Below are 22,627 nucleotides of genomic sequence, written 5' to 3'. Positions count from 1 at the left end.
CATCAACATAGTGTGCTCATACTTTAGTAGCAAGGTGTGATAAGATATATCCCATTAAATACTATTCCCAGTATTGTTATATATCTGCAACTAAAAGAACCACGCATATGGGGCAGAGGTATTACAATCTGCAAAAATCATGACATTTGAGAGGTATGTTTGTGTACACTAACTGTGCAAGACAGCTGGACATTTCTCAGTTGACTGCCATGGGAGTAGAACCCACAAGCAGTAACTACAGAAACACTGACTGTTTTATTTTAAAAATAATATTTCACAACAACACCTCCTTTAGAACTTTTATTGATTTTTGTTGTGTTAGATTTTGAAGTTATGCTACACAGAACTGGATACTCACTTGCTCTAACTTGATTTACCATTTTAGATAGGCAGTGACACATTACTACAGATGTAAGTTGTCCCAGGTATGTCATACCTGACTATTAAGACTGCAAAATCTGTATTTACTTTATTATATTATTAAGTTATGCATAAAGTTATTACTTTGATAATTTTCATACTAACCATGCACTTGCCTCATCCTGGCCAAATGCCTTACATGGAACTGGACATTGTGAGCCCTCTCTTCTTCAGTTGTGGTAAGAGAAGCAAACTATTATGCATACCAGTTTTGCACATATTCAGCTTGTATATTTATACATTACTGGAAGACATACTTACATATCTGTGGGGTGTGTCCATCCTTAGCCTCTTGGACCCAGGTGTTCAAGGTACACCTCTTCCTATGTTTCAGGTCATTGTAGTGGTGACATTGATCACCAGTGAGGTGATACAGTAGCACTGGTAAGGTCGCTGGCCAAATGATCCCAGGCCTCAGACGTACACTCTGAGCTCCAGTAGTCACCCTGCAAGATCTGGGGTTCATGGCATCATACCAGGAGTCCAGTGAAAACTCTGGACCCCTGCACACCCCACCTCTGTGTCCTAGAATGTACAATCTCACCAATGCCAGAAGCCACAGTCAAGGTCAGACTCCAATGAATGATGTGAAATTCCTGCCTATAGGCCTTTATATAGGCTGCATTCCCACCCTTTCAAGTCATACTGTAACTTTCAAAATCACACGGCATCACTAAGCATCACACAAACTCGCACAAACCATGTTTAAGCAAAGCTTAGTGGTGCGCAAACTGGAAAAGACTGTTAATCAAGATTAAGTGCTGCTTATCATTGCTCAGCTTTTTAAAAATGTAATAATTATTTAAAGTCAACTGAAATTTCTGTCACAGTTTTGCAACACTATATGTTAAATGTATTAATTCCCAGGACCTAGTACACTTGTAAGCCACAACTCTGCCAATCTAGCCGCTGAGATAGTATAGAATACCCGTATATCTTCAGATATACTGTGAAGGTGCCTGTAAGCTTAGCACAGCTTTGCAGGTTGCTAATTAGGGCTCACCTGGGACAATTGAATATATCCAGTTTCTATTTGCAGATGTCTAGCAGATGTCTCCTGTATGTATGAGTACAACAAAGCATAGCTTTGTGATGTGCCATATTGCATAAACATGCAGATGGAAAAAAAATTGAAGACATCCAGATGTCTAGCAGATGTCTGCTGTTTCAGCAGTGCTAAGCATAGCTGCACAACATGCTGCACTGCACAAGCAAGCACATAAATGAAAAAAAATGAAATTTCATAATTTCAATGTGTTATACACCTTTCTGCCCAAGTTAACTGGTTGAAATGTGTCATGTTGTGCTTATCTAATTTCTAGAATCTTTCTGGACAGTGCAGACATAATAGATAGCCTGCGCCATCGGTCTTACACAGATTCTTATACAGATTGAATATCCATGTAGTTGTGACGTCCCTTACGCACTCATCATACTTAATATATATGGCGAGCTGTCAAGGGAGAACTATGGCCATGTCCATGGATACATTCTGTGTAGGCTCTACATGGAGCCTACATGGAGTTTATTGAATCCTGGGGAATATGTGCATGAATTACATGCACCATATTGGAAGTCTTAACATAGCTGTGAGACTCTACCTATGTAAACTCATTTCATCATATGATTGTGCTGCAAAAAACTTGTATGAGATGAAAGGGATGAGGGAGGCCTTTCCTTCTGTAATTGCACACATTATAAGTAGCAAAAATAGGTGAATTACAACAGTAGGACCAATAAAACTTTATTATAACTGTTAAGCACTTTCATCCTAAAACTCAGGACTTCTTCAGAACCTTTAAAAACTTATACTTCACACTGTTTAAATCAACTTACCAGGACAGCAACTTATTAACAATTCAGAAACATGATACCCCTTTAAGAGACATTTTAACATTAGTTCATTTTCTTGAATAAAAATCTTAAAAATTCCTTAAAAACAGTGACTGAAGCACAATAAAATTATTTCTATTCTTAAAAATCAATAAGATTATTGCAGTTTTAACTCATACACACTACATAAAAAATATAACACCATCATCACATTTAATCTACACCTTATATGATTTTAACTTTAAAATACCCCCAAAAGATGACATCCCATTTAAACAGGGATTCTTACATATATTTAGTCTAACTTGCAAATTAAGCTCAGCACATTTAACTAAATCATTCCAAAGTCCACATTATTTGAGTTGAATGAAGGTTTGAGTAGATAAGTACCTTAAAGACTGAGATGTACTTATAAATGTGGATCTTGTTCACAGTGCTAACATTTAATGGTTGCTGACACTGTGAGAGTGAATAGTAATATTATAATCAGATCTAAATTTCACTATAATTGTAACATGAGTGGTATTATATATTTAGCACTATGTCAGCACTGTCCTAATTTCTATGTTGGCAACACAGCATCAAAATTGAAGGAATGATTATACGAGGATTGTAATATGAATAATGGTCTGTATAAGTATATCGACCAATTCCCTGATCTTTATTTTTTTTCTTTTCTATAAATGGTAGAAGTTACCCCAGTCCCTTTCAAATTGCTGCAAACCTCCATATCCAAATAGTTAATTTTATCATAACCAAAGTTAATGAAAACTTTAAAAAGAGGTTGTTGAATTAATGTAAACAAAAAGCAATTCCAATTTGCTAAATGAATCATTTCACATAATAAATATATTTTAATTATTTATTTGCTTAACATTTCTTTACAGAGAAGTAAAGTCTCACTTGGAACAAGACAATTTTCAGCAGAGGCCCAGGGATTAAGACTCCAGACATGTCTTTGTTTCATCCAAGAAATGTGTATATAATATGAAGTAGTTCATAAATTCACTGTTAAAAATGATTTTTTTCTCCCATTGTAACAACAAAAGTGTGGTCAAATCTTGCACCCTTTTTCTGTAAAAAAATATTGTTCCTCAAAGTATATATAATTGTTCTTCAAAACTAACTCCATCAATGTAGTTTAAATATTAATATAATTTTGAGATAAGTTGGTACTCTCTATCAAAAATTCATTAAACCAAACCAGTCCTTCTGCATGGGGAATGCCACTATACAAGTCCCTAAAATCAATTGTACAAGAAAAAAAAATGTTGATCGTATTGTGGTCCCCCAGTTTATTTAAAAAATCCCAAGAGTCTTTAAGCAAATTGTTAAATGATTCTACAAAATACTTTAACTTAAGAAATATATGTATTCTAGATCTACTTGCCTCTACAATGGGTCTAAATGGAGGATTTATTCTGTTTAGCTATATCAAATATACACGGTACAATAGGAAATGGGGCACTCAAATAACAGTGGATTTCTTTAGTAATTTGTCCCTGAGTGAACATGTCATCAGTAATAAAATTAATTTTAGAAATGGAAATATTCACATTATTAATAGAAAGTTCCTCATAGGCATCATTACATAACAATAAATTTATTTTATTAACATAATAATTCATACTCATGACAACCCTGCCACCCTTATTTGGTTTCAGAACCCTCAATTTTTTGTTGGAGTGCAACTTTTTAAGTAATCTTTACCCACTTTTAGTTAAATTATATTGCCCTATATGTCTAGAGTTAGCCAAAAATGTTCTCAAATAAAACCAGTAACAGATGAAGGCGGGGGCTTGAAAATACTACATTGAGGCAGAAAGCAATCCAATGGGGCCAGCACCCTCCCATCATTAAATTTTAATTCTAGATTAATTTTCCTGACAAAAAGTTTAAAATCCACCACAGTCTAAAAAATATTTGCCCTTTGGGTCGGTGCAAAATTAAATCCTTTTGATTATAATTCAGCCACTTCAACATTTAACATACAAACACTGTAATTATAGAACTTCAAGCCCCCTCATTCATTAGACACAATTTCAAGATTGTTCATGACTGTCAGTATCTGTCTGATGGGTAACTAAAAGTCTAAGAGGTGGACCTTGGAATGATTTAGTTGAAAATACCAAGCTTAAATGGAAAGTGAGACTGAATACATATATTTATCCCAGTTTAAATAGGATGTCAGCTATTGGGAGTATTTTAAAGTTAAAATCATATGCACAGTAAAACTGTACAGTTACACATCAGACATGCATTGGAAGAGCAATATAACCCAATAGAGGTACACATCAGATATGTATTAGAAGAACAGAATAACAATGTACAACTACACATTAGATATGTATTGCAAGAGCAGAAAAATAGTACAGCTATACATCAGATATGTATTGGAGAAGCACAGTAAGATTCTACAGCTACTAATCAGATACTATATTGTAAGAACATAATACACTATACATTTACAAAAGAGATATGTATTGGAAGAGTACAATAACAGTGTAGAGCCACACATCCTATATGCATTCTCACAGTGCAGTAACACTGTAGAGCTACATATCATGTATGCATGTATTGGAAAAGCACAATAACACTGTACAGTTACACATCATACATGTACTGGAAGAGCCCTGTAACATTGTAAAACTACATAGCAGATATGTATTGGAGGAGCACAATATTTTATTTGTTTTTATTTTATTTTACATTTGTTAACCGGGATAGTCCAACTGGACACAGGTCCATTTTCAGTGGAGGCCAGGGGAGAAAAGCTCCACAGTAAGTAAAATTTTACACAATATGTTAAAATATAGTATACAGAGAATTTTCAAACAATATGTTAAAATACAGTATACAGCAGAAAACCTAACTAGAACTATATATACAGGAAAATAGTTACACATGGTTAATAACAGAATAAGTATGCACATTCAATCAGCATTAGGAGAAGACCTAGACTGTAATATATATTACAGTAGGTATATTAGGAATTAAGGTATATAAGTGGAATAATTTGAGGACTTATGTAATACATGGGCATAGCCACTTATTCTTTAAGTGTGTTCTAAGTGAGTTTTTAAAGTGAGAAGAGATAGGGGCAGAAATCAGAGCAGGAGGGAGATTATTCCAGGTTCTAGCCATGGAGTGGGAGAACAGTGCTTTTCCTGCAGCATTGTTAGCCCTAGAGATACGGAGGAGAGGTTTGTCAGAAGATCAGAGAGGACGATTTGTATTATAGTGGGTGAGAAGTTGGCCTAGTGAAGGGTTTTTTTTCTGGATGTGTTACCACATTGTAGGCAAGGACTAATTGGTGATAGGTTAGTAGCTGGGGAAGTTCCAGCCATTGCAGTTCCCTTAGAACCTAGCAATGATGGGTTCTAAAGGTGGAGTTGTTTGCAAACTTGGTGATTTTATTATAACATGATTTGAGTCTGGCAAGGTCAAGTTTTCTAAACTTGGTAAGAATTGGCACAGCACACATTAGGGTAGACAAGAGGTAAGTTTGAGCTAGGGTAATCCATGCTTGTTTCGAGAGGGATTCCCTATGCCTATATAGTATTCCAATTTTTTATGGGCTTTTTTGATAGTTTATGAAATGTGGACATCAAAGTGTAGATTTTTATCGATTTCAACACCTAGGAGTTTGGTATGGTCAAAGGGAAAGATAATAGTGCCATTTTTGGAGGAGATAGTGAAGGATAGAGGGGTGGAAATAATTTTGTTGGTGGTGAAAATTAGTAATTTGGTTTTATTAGGGTTTAGGATTAGTTGGATCTGAGTGACCCAACTTTCCACAGAGCTAAAGGAGTCCTGGATGAGTTTTTGTAGGGTGGGAAGTGATGGAACTAAACAGATAAGAGGTGAATCTTCAGCATATTGTATAAGTGAAGCATGCTGTGTGGTGGTATGGAGATTACTGGTAAATATGGAGAGAAGAAATGGGCCAAATATAGAGCCGTGTGGTACACCTATGGTAGTTGGGAGTAAGGGGGATAGTACACTTTGCCATTGGACAGATTGTTGCCTATTTGACAGATAGCTTTTAAACCAGGCTATAATAGAAGGGGCAAAGGATAGGGATGTCAGGATGTCTAATAATAAGGAATCTGAAACCATGTCAAATGCTTTGGAGAGTTCTAGAAATATTGCAGATGCAAAGTTATTATTATTTCTATAAAAAGTACAAGAACACAACATATAGGGCAAATGTGGCACTACTAAAGTAATAGTAACAAATAATAAACAGGATCAATAAATGAGCAGTCCACGAACCATGCAGTCCATAGAATAAATCCACCATAAATAAAAAACTCTGTGAAGCGCTTACCAGTTTTGTAATAAAACAGAGTTTTTTTATTTATGGTGGATTTATTCTATGGACTGCATGGCTCATGGACTGCTCAATTATTGATCCTGTTTATTATCATTTCTATGTTGGTTGATCAGATTGGTGAAAGAGAGCAGAGTGGTGGTTGTGCTATGGTGTTGTCGGAAGCCATGGTGTGTGGGGGAAAGCAGATGGTGTGAGTTTAGGAATAGCACTGTACAGCTACACATCAGATATGTATTGGAAGACCACAATAACACCGTACAGCTACACATCAGATATGTATTGGAAGACCACAATAACACCGTGCAGCTACACATCAGATATGTATTGGAAGACCACAATAACACTGCACAGCAGCACGAGATATGTATTTGAAGAGCATACTAAAACTGTACAGCTACACATCAGATATGCATTGGAAGAACCTAATAACACAATACAGTTGTACATCAGGTATGTATAATAAAAGCAAAGTAACACTGTACAACTACACATTCTGTAACTATTGGAAAAGCACAACGGTACTGTACAGCTACACAACATGTATGTATGCTCAAAGCTGCAGTGAGTTAGGCCTTCTGCCCTTGCTCTACTGTATTCCAAATACCTGCTGAAAGACTACAAAAGAACCATGCTTATTTTCAACTGTTTTCTGCACTTCTGATTAACTGAAACAATAGTTGCTGAATATCTGTTTGTTTAAACTATGCAACTGTATTTTATTGCATTTTTTAGATTGTGTAATAATTTGACTCTGTTCATTTTCTTTGCTACGACACTTGAAAAACACTAGCATAGACTAGGTTGAGGTTTTTGCTGAATATAATACTGTTTTTGACCTTTGGAGCTTGGAAAACAGTTAATCTTTTGTCTGGAGAAGCCCAGCTGTGCCAGTATGGGAGTAAGGCACAGTTTGGTCTGCTCTATCTAGAGTTACTGTTGCAGGGCTCTGTCTAGGGCATTTTGATTGCATAATTTGAACTTTGAAAGATAATAACCAAAGAGACCCAATAAGTGCACTCACACCTCTATATCTCAGGACCACAAACAATCCATATATTGTTAATAGCGAAAAAAGGCAATAATTCCAGAGATGTTCGAATAATTCCATAATGATAGAAATATAAAATGCGTTGTTTATTGCACAAGCACTCCTCGTAGTAGCCACACTGCTCGTAACAAACAAACTTCAACATGCAGCAGCAAACATAAAAACGGCACACAACAGTTGTAGAACCAACTGAACAAAATGAAAAGTGGTCAGAAATAAATTAACGGTTAAGCGCTTTCACCCGTATTACACGGGCTTCATCAGAACACTATTCACTTTGTCATTTCCGCTTAAGCAACTTTAGTGGCGCCAACATTTTAAATGTTTTTTTAGAAATGATAGCATTGGTATTAAACAACGGAAGTTCTATTGTATGAGGTATTAGGACATGTTACTTTAAGTAGCGGTTTGTTACACTACTTTGTTTTTAAAATTTTGGCGCCACTAAAGTTACTTAAGCGGAAATGACAAAGTGAATAGTGTTCTGATGAAGCCCGTGTAATACGGGTGAAACCGTTAATTTATTTCTGACCACTTTTCATTTTGTTCAGTTGGTTCTACAACTGTTGTGTGCCGTTTTTATGTTTGCTGCTGCATGTTGAAGTTTGTTTGTTACGAGCAGTGTGGCTACTACGAGGAGTGCTTGTGCAATAAACAACGCATTTTATATTTCTATCAATATGGAATTATTCGAGCATCTCTGGAATTATTGCCTTTTTTCGCTATTAACAACATATGGATTGTTTGTGGTCCTGAGATATAGAGGTGTGAGTGCACTTATTGGGGATCTTTGGTTATTATCTTTCAAGTTGTTGTTTGGAACGGATTCTATAATTTGAAGTTTGACTGATTCCTGTTTTTTTGCTTTAAATAGCCAGTGTTTGAACCAGTCTGTGCTTGTTTGCTCAAAGCTGCAGTGAGTTAAGCCTTCTGCCTTGCTCTACAGTTTTCCAAATACCTGCTGAGAGACTACAAATGATAAGTGCTTATTTGCAACTGTTGTCTGCAATTCTGATTAACCAAACCAATATTTGCTGCATGTCAGTTTGTTTAAACAGTGCGACTATATTTTACTGGACTTTTTAGAGTGTCTGTTAATTGAATTCCTCTTACAACCACAATTACTGTCCATGTGCTTGTTCAGTTCATTTTATTTGTTGCTGCACTTGAAAAGCACTAGCATAGATTAGACTTGTGTTTTTACTTAATCTAGCACTGTTTTTGACCTTTGGAGCTTGAAAAACAGTTCATCTTTTTTTCTGGTGAGGTCCAGTTGTGCCTTTGTGGGAGGAATGCACAGTTTGGTCTGATCTAGCTAGATGTATTTCTGCAGGGCTCTGTCTAGGGCATTTTGATCAGATAATTTGAACTTTGGCTGGTTCCTGTTTTTCTGCTTTAAGCAGCCAGTGCGTGAACCAGTCTGTGCTTGTTTGTTCCTGTTTACACATTGCACACTACTATACAGAAGGATTGCCAGTTACATACACTTGCTCTCTAGCCTCACAAGTATTACCTAAACTAGAGCTCCTCAAACCTAAACCTATTAATACCTGCCCCGGCTGTATTCCCCCTTCAACTGTTATAGCCAGACCAAGATTATCACCAATACCATGAACTGTCATTTTCCTCATTTTCTCCTACCAAACTTCTAAATCATTCCTGTACCATTTGTGAGGTCTGCACCTACATTATGAATCTGGAATCACAGATCTCTCAGGCAGTAGATAGCAATGCAGAGCAGGTTGTCAGCCTGTTTACGGCAACTCCTACTCATGACACACGGCATACATATAGACAAACATGTGTGAAGGTACTCACAAAAAATCTATGTAAACACCAGAAACCCCAAAACACATACATACTAAACCAACCATAACACTCAAAACACACAATACACATAATGAAACAAGCGCAAGTGTCTCACTATCAAAGCTTATAAGGCAATGCACAACCACTCCAAATATCTTAGTCATTGGAGACTCTATACTGAGAAACACAGATGTCCCCCTCACTAGGCTGAATTAGGAGAAAGTCATAGTCAGCTGTCTTTCAAGTGCCAGGATTCATCTGATGATGCAGGCACTCCAGTCTCTCATCAATAAGTACTGTTATTATTTGGTCAAAGTACATGTTGGTGTGAACAGCTTGAGATGTACCTCTCTGGACTACATGAAGAGAGACATGATTTGATTGGGCTCTCTGGTCATGTGTCACAGGCAGGTGTGTCCTTAGCTTTGAGCAGCATATTTCCCTCACCTAGGATGATACCACAATATAAACAGAAAGTCATTGACTTCAATAATTGACTTAGTTTCTAGTGCCATTCTAAGGGGATCCAGATTCTGTCAGCCTGGGATGACATGATAGATAAACCTTGATGTTTTGCCAGAGATGGTCTTTGTCTGACACCCCTGGGATTTTGGCTACTGGAAAAGGCTCTTGCCACCCTCATAGTGCATTTTTAGGCAAAGTCACAAGGAAAAAATTCCCAATGTAAAAATTTAATCATAATACAACCTCAAGGTTATGCTGCTAAACACTACCAGTCTTAGAATGAAACTGCACTCACTGTAAGCAGTCCTTACCTTGGAAGATGCAGGCATTTGTGCAGTCATGGAGACCTGGTTCAAGGCAGTGGAGAGCATCCCAGCTATACCAGGTTACACTTCCTTCCACACATTCAGACCACAAACTGAAGGTGTGAAAACTAAAGGAGGTGTTGTATCAATATTCATTAAAGATAAATACACCACCAAATTGTTTAGACAGCATGATTCCCTGGAGATACATCAGGTGCAAGTAACTGTTGGTAGGACACCTATTCAAGTCATTTCCAGCTACAGGACCCCCTCCATGAATCAGGGCACCCACTCTGCCTATATGGATCTACTTGATTCTATCAAGATACATCTGAACACCATGGTTTTGGGTAACTTTAACTACCAATCCATTGACTTGTCAAGTTACTTCTGCTCAAGCTCAGTTGCCCAAAGGTTCCTCAACTTTGTTAACTCCATTGCCCTGGACCAGCTGGTTGATAGTCCCAAAAGGGGCACCAACATCTTGGATCTGGTGCTTACCAGTATGGGGGACCACTGTAGCACCCCCCTACTGTGAGGTCTTCCCAGGTGAGATCTGACCAGAAATCAGTCTTATTCAAAGTAACTATCACACCTGACCCCCTCCCAGCAGCAATTAGACCAAAAACCTTCTCCAAAGCAGATTCTAACCTCTTACAGGATGGTATAAATAGTTACACTGCACCTCTCCCCTAAGACAGAACTGACGACTATGCTGAGTTCTATACCAATCCTTTACACAAACACCTGTATAACTACATTGACTGAGCTGTAACTAACATGACCAAAACAAACTCTTCAATAAAGAGCCGACCTGCCGGGTGGACAACTGCCATAAACAGGCTTTACAATAAGAGGAAGAAATTGCTGTCTAAGAGTAACAGGGAGCACACCGTAAACTGGAAGCACTCCATCCTCAGCTTAAACAAGCAAATAAGACTTCTTGTCAAGTCATCCAAAACAAATTATTAATCCAAATTAGCTTCCTTAACAAAGGGCAACCATAAGGCATTATTTAGTTACATCCATAATCTAAAAAGAAAGGCCCAGATTTGTGCCTAACTGGTAGTTAATGATATCACATATACTGAACCTGTGGACATAGCTAATCTGTTAGCTGACAGATTCTGTGAAAATATCACTCCCCTGTCCCCGCCACATGTACCTCATGACATCCTAACCATCTGTCCCCTACCTTGTATCTCTAAAGAACAGGTCATAAACGCCCTCTCAAAGGCAAAAAACACAGCATTTATGGGACCTGATAATATCCCTGGCTGCATTCTACATGGACTTCAACAAGAATTAGCAACACCATTGGGTACTCTTTTCAATCATAGTCTAAGTACCACCTTCATCCCAGCTGAATGGAAAACAGCCACATTTATCCCCTTGCACAAAGGTGGTGCTTCCACTGACCCTGGGAACTATAGCACTATTAGTCTTATCTGCAAGGCCACGGAGCAAATCATCATGGATTTTCTCAACAAAGCTATAGGTAATCTCCAAACACTTGACCCTACCCTGTTTGAATATGTCAAAGTGAGATCATGCCTGTTAAACCTGGTGGACTTCTTCAAGACAGTCACCAAGACCCTGGATGAGGGGAAATCTATGCATACAACCTACCTAGACTTAGCCAAGGCTTTTGAAACTATACTCCACTAAGGCATCACTGACAAATGTACCCAGCTAGGTATCAACCCTTATATCATTAGGTGGGTCACAAAATGGCTCACTGATAGAATGAATACAGTCAAAATAGGGGAATCCACCTCCAACAGCAGACCTGAAACCAGTGGTGTTCCACAGGGATCAGTCTTAGGACTTCTACTGTTTGGAATCTATTTCTCTGAAGTACAAGCAAAAAATAAAGGTTTGTGGCTGACAACGTTTGCTGATGACTGCAAACTGGGAGCAGTCATAGAATCTCCAAATGATGTCAACATCCTACAAGAGCGTCCTTTGCAAACAAATGAGTGGTGCCAAAGTCACAGTCTTAAACTCAATGCAAAAATGCATTATCATCCCTTTCAGTAAGGGCAATGCTCCTGCTAACTACCACATCAATAGCAACACCTAAAGTATGCATTCAGTGATGAGAGACCTGGGCACACATGTTGATAGCAACCTTGCCTTTGATCACCATGACTCCACAGTGGTAAGGAGGACATTCTATATTGCTCATTTCATAAGTAAGGGCATTGCCTCCAGAAAAAGAAGGAGGTTATAACCCCCATGTACTTTTCCCTCATCAAGCCAATAACTGAGTACAATTTACCTTTTGGTGTGTATCTTTCCAAACACCTGCAGCAATTGGAGAGACCACAAAGGGTCTTCACAAGGAAAATTCAAGGTCTTCAACTTCTGTCCTATGTGGAACATCTGAAACCAACCACTGTCACTTTATTCTTTTTTATACAGGGTACTCAGAGATGATCTCTGTCTTGCATATAGGGCAATCTCTAACCCTGCTTTATTGGAAATACAGCATATCCTCAAGTTAAATGGCACATGTATTACTTGCTCTCTTGTGACATACACAGAACCTGCTGAAGGGACAGATTGGTTTTCCAGAAATTACCACACCTTTGGAACAGACTGTTTCATGTCAAACAGAGCACCTCCTTGACTCTCTTCAAACGCAATCTGGACGATTGGATGGATAACTGTAAATTCACCACAGGGGTTCCACTTATGTGTCTCTCTCTTGGACAGGGGCAATAGATGCTGATTATGGATACAAGGGTAACTTGGCTAGGCTTGAAAGGGCCCTATGGCCATTAACCTAGTAACTTCCTATGATCCTATGAAGAACACAATAACACTGTACAGCTACAGTATATATTGAAAGAGCACAATAGTACTGTACAGTTACACATCAGATATGTACTTGAAGACAAGTAACACAGTATAGCTACACATCAGATATGTACTGGAAGAGCACAATAACACTGTACAGCTATGCATCATATTTGTATGGAAACCTTTTCTACTCAGTAAAAGAGAAAAACACACACTCACAGAAGACAATCACTGCTGTATGTGAACTGCCAATGTAGCTGGTTATGTAATCTACATACTATTCCATTAACTGCATGTGCCACAGCAGAAGGTTGACTAGAAAAGAGCCATACTGCATCTTTGAAGGGATGACATCAGCTGTGTATTGCAAAGGAGGTGTGTGTGCTAAAATGACTTCTATAGCCATGGAGGGTTGTAAATGTTGGCAGTACAAATGTGTGGAAGTCACTCCAAAATCCATTTACATTCCCATATACTCTTACAAGGTAATCACTGCTAAATCTCCAACCTATATTGTCACATAATATATATACCATTGCAGTAAATGTGGACACCACAGAATTCAGACTATGAGTGAGCCATACTGCATTTTTTTAAAAAATAACATCAGCTGTGTATTGCAAATGAGATGTGTGTGTGCCATCCAGGGTTGTAAATGTTTGCAGTACAAATGTGTGTTAAGTCACACCTGAATCCATTTACATTCCCAGACACACTCTTAGAAGGTAATTAATTCTCTATTTTAACCTCCTATCTAGTCACACAATCTACATACCATTGTATTAAGCACACATGCCACGGGAGAAGGCTGACTTTGATAGTGTGAGAGTGCACATTTGAAAGGAAGACCTTATCAGTGAATTGCAGAAAAGATGTTGCTGTTAAAAGTGGGATAAGGGGATTGGGGATTCCTTTTCCATTTTAAATGTGTGTCCATTGTTGATGTTGAATGAGCACAGCTGTTGTTGAAGTCATAGTTAGCAACAACTTTGTGAAGTCATAGTTACCTGACTCTACAGCCGCCTACTCACAAGTTCATCACTGTGAGATTTGAACCACCTACCAATCTAGATGCAAAATTTAGAGGACACAATAACAAATGCAAGCACCACAGTAGATGTCTGCCTTTTATGGTGTGAGAGTGCAGTTTAGAGAGGATGACCTCATCAGTGTATTACAGAGAAGATCTTGTAATGAAACAGGGATACTGTGATAGGGAGATATCTACAAGTGTAAAATGTTTCACCAGATTGGAAGCTGATTGAGCACAGCAGTGGTTGAGGTCATCCTTACCTTACTCTATATTCCCGCCATCACACACAAGTTCACTGCTCTGATATTTGAACCACTCACCTATCTAGTTACACAATCTAGAGGATGTTGCATGAAACACAAGCATCACTGGAGAAGTCTGACCTTTTATGGTGTGAGAGTGCAATTTAGAGAGGATGATCTCATCAATGTGTGCAGAGAAGATGTTGTGAAAAGGGGGATGAGACAGGGAAGTCATGTACCAGCTTAAAACGTTTCTCCAGAGTGGAAGTTGATTAAGCATACCAGTGACTGAGGTCATGCTTACCTGTCTCTGTACAAACAAATACAAGTCTACTGCTGTGAGATTTGAACCACCTACCTATCTAGTTAGACATTCTACAGACTGGTGTATGAACTACAAATGACATAGGAAAAGTCTTACTTTTATAGTGTGAGGATTCACTTTATAGAGGATGACCTCATCAGTGTGATGCAGAAAAGCTAGTGTACCTCACATTTGTGGGAAAAGGCATATGTGTTGATAGAAAGGAGTAAGTGCAAGCTGCTGATCAAAACTAATGACATACTGCTGAGCTAAGTTAGCTATGTCATTCATGTACATTACAGTACTAAGAGTGACATGTACCTGTTTAACATGATGTTTGGATGACAGACATGTGAAACACCGAACAGACAATGAAACATTCATGCCTGATGAGGTCAGGATGATGGTATGTAAACAGTAATGATCAGTGCTGTCATTTCAAGTGGTATTTTCTCGTGCATGTATAATGTGCCATGGCAATACAAAGAAATCAAAAATTTACAAAAGTAGCAGTGCTAAACACTGAAGAAGTATGTGTGAAAGCAATTCATATTAGTGCATATCATTTCCAAGTATAAGTGAACAGTGCAAACATACAGGTACAGAATGAAATGTACAGTGAACATTACAGTTATATCCAATTATTCTGAGTGCAAGAGTATGTTAACACATACAAAAATTTTACAACACAGTAACAACAATTACAGTTATTCAAAATCTCTTCCTAAAGTACAACACTGACAAGCTCACTTGCATACATGATGAGAAAGTATTAGCACATGTTTAATTATACTTTGAGATGTTGAATCTAAAATGGGAAGCAGCAGCAGTCACGGAGCTCCCTGCAAATACTGAGAATAGACAACCACTTATGATTGTAATGACATTCACAACATATCTGTCTTCTGTGAATGTTTTATGTCTCAGGATTTACACATTTCTCTTGACAGTACTTGCTATGGTCCTTGGGACATATACACTTTGATTGTGGTAATCTTCTTTTCAAATGTTCTCAAATTGAACATTTTTTGCTTTATTATTTCCTTCCTCACTTGGTCAAGTGAACATGTGCTATTGCTGATACAAAAAGTGAACATTTTAATTTGGCTTGCCTTCAATAGTGCAAATTAGCCTGGCACTGTTACACTTATGTCAGTACTCTAGATAGCAATAACTGAAGAAGTCTAGCTCTGTAGTACAAGCTGTAAATCAAGTGAACTTAAAGAAAGAAAACAGGAGGTGCAGGGTTTGAATCTAGGCTTTTTTTTCATTTTTTTTTATTTAGGTTGTCAGAATAAATATTGACACACATTTTGGTCAATGAATGTGTTGCTGTTAGAAACTTAGTTATTCACAGTACCAGTGACAAAATACAATACATATGAGATGACACATGAAAAGTTGTTAGTTGTCTTAACAAACAACAGTAACCTTACATTTGGAAAAATGTCTTACATATGAAGGATTACATCACATTATTTCCCAGCTAAAAATCATGACAGACAATACTTTCATGGGGGATGACATCACTATATATTACATCTGCTGAATGAAAAGTGATAGAATGTCAGCTGACATCTGTCCTATTTGCAGTTAGCTATGGTCCTGATAATCTGCCCCACAAATCAAATTACTGCTGTGACAAGAACATGTGAAGAGGATGAATGTGTCATTGTAAGGCATTACTTGCACTGGTCATTGGTGCATATATCTTTTCATTGTCTTAACATTTCTTTCACTTAGGTTCAATATTTACACCTTATATGTACTTTATTTCCTTCTGCATTGGTACATTGCTTGGCAGTGCAGAAACAGGGTTCACTGTTGAGGGGGAAAACAAGTGAAAATTTTCATTTGGGCTGCCTTCTGTAGTGCAAACATGCTTGGAGGCAGTACACTTTCATCAGCACTCTGGACAGTACTGACTGGTTAAATTACATATGTACTATACTTATCTCTATGGCTCAGGGTAGAAGTACATTCAGTTTAGATAAAGAATACAGGTAATTCAGAGCTTGAATCTAGCTGATACTTTTACAAAGGTTGTCAGAATGTCATTTGTCTCAACATTTTGGTTAGGAATGTAAAACTAAAATGCATTTATATAGCTATGATGTGCACATTATTTTTTGTTATAATTATTACAACAAATCCTAACTATGTGTGTGGGACAGTATGTCTTATAAAGGACATGCATTAGGCTTCATCACAGTAATGACAGCAGCAAAATACCATAAAATTACCGTTATATCCATCGTCCTACTAAATATTCTTCAGTGTAGTGATGAGACAGAAGGGGTGATGAGGGAGACGCAGATGAAGAGTTCGGTTTATGAGACATTTATGAACATCTTTATGGTGTATTATAGGTTCATTCTAGGCTATCTGCCCTAGGGCATTTATAACCCTAGCCAGAGTGTTCATAGGTTCATAGGTTCATACTAGGCTATCTGCCCCAGGGCATTTATAACCCTAGCCAGAGTGTTCATAGGTTCATAGGTTCATACTAGGCTATCTGCCCCAGGGCATTTATAACCCTAGCCAGAGTGTTCATAGGTTCATACTAGGCTATCTGCCCCAGGGCATTTATAACCCTAGCCAGAGTGTTCATAGGTTCATAGGTTCATACTAGGCTATCTGCCCCAGGGCATTTATAACCCTAGCCAGAGTGTTCATAGGTTCATAGGTTCATACTAGGCTATCTGCCCCAGGGCATTTATAACCCTAGCCAGAGTGTTCATAGGTTCATAGGTTCATACTAGGCTATCTGCCCCAGGGCATTTATAACCCTAGCCAGAGTGTTCATAGGTTCATAGGTTCATACTAGGCTATCTGCCCAGGGCATTTATAAGCCTAGCCAGAATGTGTTTGGCTATCGCCATCCATTTTAAATTTATTTTGCTATGCCCTTGTTCGAGGTTAGTATACTGTGCCTCTGTCTAACAGTGACACAGAAGTGATACCCGGGGTAAACCTACGATCTCCCATCCACTCATCAAGATTCCTCTTGAAGAGAGTCAATGAGGGACTCTGCCTAACCTGGACTGGGATTTTATTCCAGAGTGAAGGGAGCCTCTGGGTTATGAATCTGTCCCTCCAGCATGTCCTATTTATTTCAGTGCTGAGGTTCAAGTCTCTCGAGCGCGTAGCTCGATGGGATTTGGATTTTCTGAGGTGCAGCATGTCCATTAATTCTGGGTTGGACATGGCTTTATATGTCAGGTCAAGATCGCCTCTGAACAGGCGGTATGCCACTGAGTAGAGCTGGAGTTTCTTTAACCGGGCAGCATATGGCATCTGTTTGACCCTTTGATCCTCTTGGTGAGGTACTTTTGGGGTCTTTCCAGTTGCTGCAGGTGTCTGGTAAGGTACATCCCAAAAGGGGCATTGTACTCAATTATGGGCCTGATGAGGGATGAGTAAAGAGGCACGATGACCTCCCCTGATCTAGATGTGAATCCCTTCATGATTAGGTGAGCTATATAAAATGTTTTTCTAACTACTTTGGCCACGTTGTTGTCAAATGAGAGATTGCTATCAACTTGGGTCCCCAGGTCCCTAATTACTTCTTCCGTACATAATGGATTACCACCTATGTGGTAATTTGTGGGCACTTTGTTTTTGCCAAAGGGGATGACTGTACACTTTTTGGCATTTAGCTTGAGGCCATGGGTCTGGCACCAGTTGTCTGTTTCTATGAGGCCCTTTTGGAGGATGCTTGTGTCGGCTGGAGAGTCGATTATGGCGCCCAGTTTGCAGTCATCTGCAAACTTGGTCAGCCACAGTCCTTCCGTGTTGGCCTGTACCTCTGAGAAATATATACCGAACAAGAGAGGTCCCAGGACTGAGCCTTGTGGGACACCACTTGTAACTGGTTTGGAGTCTGACATGGCTCCAGCAATTCTAACCATATGGGTTCTGTCCTTGAGCCAGTTTGCAATCCATCTAGTGACATAGGGGTTTATATTTAAGCTGGTGAGCTTATCTATAATGCCCGAGTGGGGTATTGTATCAAGGCTTTAGTGCGAGGTCCAGGTAGGCTGTGTGGACCACCTTCCCCTCGTCAATGGCCTTGGTGACTGTTTCAAAGAAATCATCCAGGTTTAAGAGGCAGGATCTGCCCTTAACAAAGTTGAACTGGGTAGGATCCAGTGTCTGTAGGTCCCCAATATCTTTATTTATGAGGTCCATGATGATCCTTTCCATAGCTTTGCAGACCAAGCTAGTCAGGCTTATGGGGCAATAGTTTCCAGGATCCGTTGAGGCACCACCTTTATGGAGAGGGACCACTGTTGCTGTAATGCCACTCTTTGGGCACATATCCTGTAGTAAGGCTGAGATTGAACAGTAGTTTTATGTTTGGGTTTAGCTCTTCTTGGAGTTCATGTAAGACGCAGCCCGGGCACCGCCTGGTCCCATTGATGCTGTGTTTTTGCTTTGGAGAGGGCGGCTCTTACCTGAGCATCTGAGATGTCAGGGGCAGCACTCTGCTGGGATAGATATTTGCCTTTTGGTGGGGAGGGGAGAAGTTTGCGCTGAACCTGTCAGCTAGGATGTTGGCAATGTCTGTGGGTTCATTGTATTTTTTGTCATTTTAGACTAATTCTGAGCATATCTGGGAATTACCACCCAGGTTCCTAACATAACTAAAGAAAGCCTTGTGATTATCCTTAGTGTCCTGTGCAATTTTTCTCGAAGCTGGCCTTAGACAATTTTATGAGTGCCTGTAGTTTTTTGCTAATACTGATCAGTGATGCCTTCCCTTTTTGGGATTTTGCTCTATCATTTAGTAGCTTCCTCCTTCTATTGTATAGTTTGTTTATGACTGGGGTCCACCAGACAGGACGTCTGCCTTTGGAGGATTGGGTCTTGGTTTTATTTGGGATCGCATGATCCATGCATTCCTGAAGGTGTTCATAGAATGCGTTTATAAAGGATTCTGAGGTCTGGGCCATATTTTCCACAGGCCCAGGGGCTTTGAAGGATTCCACCTTGGTTTTGAGGAGTGTGAAATTTGCTTTAGAGAAGTTTTTCACTGTGGTTTTCTGGGCAGGGGGTGGGGTCGGGATGTGAATATCCAGTGAGATTAGTTTATGGTCTGATCTTACCAGTGAGAGATACACTTCTGGTCTGGAGCATAGAGTCCCCATGTTGGTAATGATCAGGTCCAGTATGTTTTCCCCTCTTGTGGGAGTGGTAACAAGTTGTTCCATAGCATTTGAGTTTATAAATTCTGGGAACCTTTGGGCTAGGGTGTTGGAGCTAGAGTAATGCTCCCGGTCTAAGTTTGGGTAGTTGAAGTCGCCCAATATAATGGTGTTTGGAGAGACCTTCATATTTTCCAGTGTTCTCAGGAAGGCCGAGTGGGGTTCCTGGGTTTGGGAGGGTGGTCTGTAGCAGGCTATAAACTGGAAGGCAGTTTTACCCACTGTTAGTTGCACATGGATAGTCTCTGATGCTTCGTGCTTTGCCACCAACCTGAGGTGTGGGTATCTTTGATGAATATCGATACCCCCCCCTTTTTGTGGTTCGGTCCAAGTTTTGGGGCGAAAAGCATGGTATGAGGTATAACCTGGTAGTGCTGGGGTGCTCTCGGAGCCCTGAACCAGGTTTCTGTTACTGCACAGATATCAATGTTCTCCATGCTAAGGAGAGTTTTGAGTGCGTGCATCTTGAGGTTTAGACTTCTGGTGTTGAGTAGCATTACTCTTAGTTTCTTATCCCTTGTGATACCTATGGAGGTGGGTTTGTCTTTTGAGCCTTGCCTAAAAAAGGCACTATGGGGGTAGCAAGAGCCTTTGCCAGTATCCGAAAGCCCAGGGGTGACAGGTGCAAGCCGTCCCTAGTGAAGCATCATGGCTTGTCGAGCATATCATCCCAAGCTGACAGTCATTGGATCCCCTTTGAATGACACCAGTACTTAAGCCAATTGTTGAAATTGATCATCTTGTCTTCATATTGTGGCATCATTCTTGGTGAGGGTAAGATGCTACTCAAGGTCAGGGTCATACCGGCCTGGGCTACATGCTCAGAGAGCTCCTTTATCTCTCTTTTCATGTAGTACAGGGAGGTACGTCTCAGGTTATTCACACCAGCATGGACAATGACTGAGTCATATTTGTACTTGCCTTGGAGTGTCCTGAGTGCTTGTGTTATGTGGCGGATCCTAGCGCCCGACAGGCTGCTCACCATGACCTTCTCCTTGTTCAGCCTGGTGAGCGGGACGTCAGTGTGCCTGATGATAGAGTCACCTATTACAAGTGTATCAGGTGTGTTGTTTAGCCTTAAGGGCTTATGCCCCAGAGAAAGGTAAATAACAGGTGCATTTTATACAGTCTTTACTATTTAGAGGGCTGATGGCTGCACACCTCTGCTAGGTTTGTTTGCAATACTTATGATACTCTAAATTTAAATGTTTTATCTGTTTTCCTTTTGTAGTGAACCATGCTTGCAGACCAGTGCACAAATGCAGATGCCAAATTAAAAGAAAAAAATGGAATAAAAATAAGTAAAATGGATACATTTTAAAAACAATTGAAAAGAAAGTTTAAACAATGAAAGGGAAAATGTAGCAAGTACCTTACAGTGACACATTCATCCTCTTCACATGACATTAACCCACCAGTAAATTCACTTCTGTGACAGAGTAATAGGAATTTAACTATCATATTTAAACTCATGCAAATTGGATGTTGTTCTTACTGCAAGGAATCTTTGATTTTCTAACAGCATCCCATTCATAGACCAAAATGTCTGTCAATATTTATTATGACCTCAGCAAAATGATCTGTAGATTGGATTCCAACCCTGCACCACCTATCATCTTTTTCTAAGCTCACTTCATGTATACCTAGTGCCACAGAGAAAGTTAACTGATGGGTACATGTCTTCATTCAGTACTATCCAGGGTGCTGATGGCCATGCACAAGTGTCAGGCTAATATGTGCTACATAAGGCAAGTCACATTATTTTTTTTTACTTTTATCCATGAAACTTGTTTGGATGCTGCAGAATGGTATGCAAATGCAGAAGACAATAATAAAAACAAATAAATAAAAAAGTGAAAACAAATGTTATTTTCTGGATATCAGCTGAAAAGCACCTGAATGAAACACCAAACAAACTTATAAAAACAACTAAAAGCAATGTGATGCAGACCAGAAACTGAAACACAAAAACTAAAAAAAAAAAAAAAAACTAAAAAAAAAAAATGTTTAATAATAAGCACTTTCAATCAAAAACAATCACTTGAACTGCTTTAGACAAATAACTACTAATAACAGCCAATTTAAATACTGGACACCTCAATCATTACGGCTTAAAAAAAATGGCAGATCCCTGCATGGCTGCAGCTACTCTGGCTCACAAATGCACTACTCACTTTAGCTCTTTTTCTGCAGTGGATTTGCTTGGACTAACAAATTTTACTGAATTTTCAAATGTGGGAAGGTGTTATGATCATTTTGCTTTGATGAATCTTCTGGAATCTGACTCATCATGTGAGTGGTTTGCAGGGCTGATGTCTGCAGGCCCTGTGAGGCCTGAATCACTGCAAGAACTGGGAATACTGATGAAGACTCATCCAGACTGCTGTAGCTGCTTTGTCTCTCAAATAAACAACAAAAATCAATGGAGAAAACGTAAGAGATGTGACAGACCTAGGAAAAGGGGCAACAGAGCTGGTATCAGTGTCAGATTAAGAAAAGCTCCACTAAGGCCTGCAATTCCTTCTATGCTGCTGGCTAATGTAAGATCTCTGGATAACAAAATGGACTTTATCAGGCTAGACATTAACACAAACAGTAAGGTAAGGAATAGCTGTAATATTATATTCACTGAGACTTGGCTGAATTCAAACATCAGCGACCAAGCTGTTTGGATAGACAAATTCTCCTTATTCAGAGCAGACAGGTTACAGGCTCTCAGTGGCAAAACTAAAGGTGGGGGAGTCTGTATATACATCAACAACTGCTGGTGTGAAAACAGTGATGTCGTTACCAGCCATTGCTCAGCTGACATTGAATACC

Source organism: Protopterus annectens, chromosome 11.part0 (assembly GCF_019279795.1).
Source record: "Protopterus annectens isolate FY-2018-M chromosome 11.part0, PAN1.0, whole genome shotgun sequence".
Classification (NCBI taxonomy): Eukaryota; Metazoa; Chordata; order Ceratodontiformes; family Protopteridae; genus Protopterus; species Protopterus annectens.
Note: the sequence above shows the minus strand (reverse complement) of the source record.